Source organism: Cyprinodon variegatus, unplaced genomic scaffold, assembly GCF_000732505.1.
Source record: "Cyprinodon variegatus isolate N-32 unplaced genomic scaffold, C_variegatus-1.0 Scaffold155, whole genome shotgun sequence".
NCBI classification, from domain to species: Eukaryota; Metazoa; Chordata; class Actinopteri; order Cyprinodontiformes; family Cyprinodontidae; genus Cyprinodon; species Cyprinodon variegatus.
In genome coordinates this window covers 370,449-371,639 of record NW_015150608.1, presented here as the reverse complement: position 1 = coordinate 371,639, position 1,191 = coordinate 370,449, and the positions used below count along the sequence as shown (strand labels likewise).

The following is a 1,191-nucleotide window of genomic DNA, read 5'->3' as shown; positions in this document are numbered from 1 at the left end:
AAGACATCTTCTGCCTCCATTTATCTGTTTACTACAGTGTGTTGAATTCATGTTAATGTGGATTTAAAGAAATTTCAATTAGTGGAAAAAATTACAGGGGGGAATATAAAAAAAAGGCTAATCAACCAAAAGTTTCACGACCCCCATGCAGTACCTCCGCGGACCCCCTAGGGGTCGCGGACCCCCTGTTGAAGACCACTGCTGTAGAATGAAAGCAACCAATTACAGCTAGCAGATCAAAATATCAAACCTAGAGCAGCAGAAATTACGAAACCAAACGGTTGGATTTGATAAAAAGACAAACTGATATTTATTTTAGCCTAAGAATATTTAATCCACTTACTAAAGTTCATTTTAGGTCATATACTTGTGCTTTGATTTAGCTACAGGTGTGGATTTAAAAAAAAAAAAAAATTTAATTTCTTCAAGCTGCTGTGAGGTGATGCAAAACTTTAACTTCCTTAAAAGAAAAGCCCATCTAATCCGGGCCACATATTTTTTTTATTTTGCTGTACGTGTTTGGATACAAACAGAGGAGAAGGAACATAGACCCTTCTTGACTTCTGCTCTATCATATTTTCTTTTGTTTATTCAAATATGATGTTTTGTTTAGTTGTTTGTTGTCATACTCATATGTTTTTGGACTGAAATGCTAAAAAACTAGATCAAAGGTCACTGTTTAAACATGTTGAACATTACAGTACTTTTTTTTTTTTTTTTTACAGTTCCCTCTGCAGGCTCAGATATGATGACTGTGATAACTACCTTTTTATTACCTCATTTCACTCCCAGATAAACCTGTTGTCCTTGTTATTTTCCTCCTGGAAAGCTCACAATAATCTTGAGCGGAAGTGCATGCATAATAGTATTCTGTCGTTTTTTGTGGAAGTACTTTTAAAGATATTTCTGCAGAAAATTCATTGTACATTTCATATTTACTATTGTTGTAATTAAATAATCATTTAACCAAATACTTGAACAGGTATTTTAAACACAAAAATTTTCTGTAAATGTAAAACTAAAGATATTTAAAAAATCTGCAATATGTGTTTATCATGAGTTAACTGTGGACACATAGTATATATTTATATTAGGATGCATTTAACATACTTGGAAATGTGCTTATCAAAGGTATATAAATGCTTTTATGTTAGCGTGTCTTAAGACTAAATAAGAAAAATACAACATTCC

General features: G+C 32.2%; 1 protein-coding gene across 1 annotated transcript in view; it reads left to right on the top strand.

Annotated features, from left to right (window-relative positions):
• Positions 1 to 1,191, top strand: part of aoc1 (amine oxidase, copper containing 1) — a 12,526-nt gene that overhangs the window by 2,175 nt on the left and 9,160 nt on the right. The gene's annotated exons all lie outside the window — the stretch shown is intronic.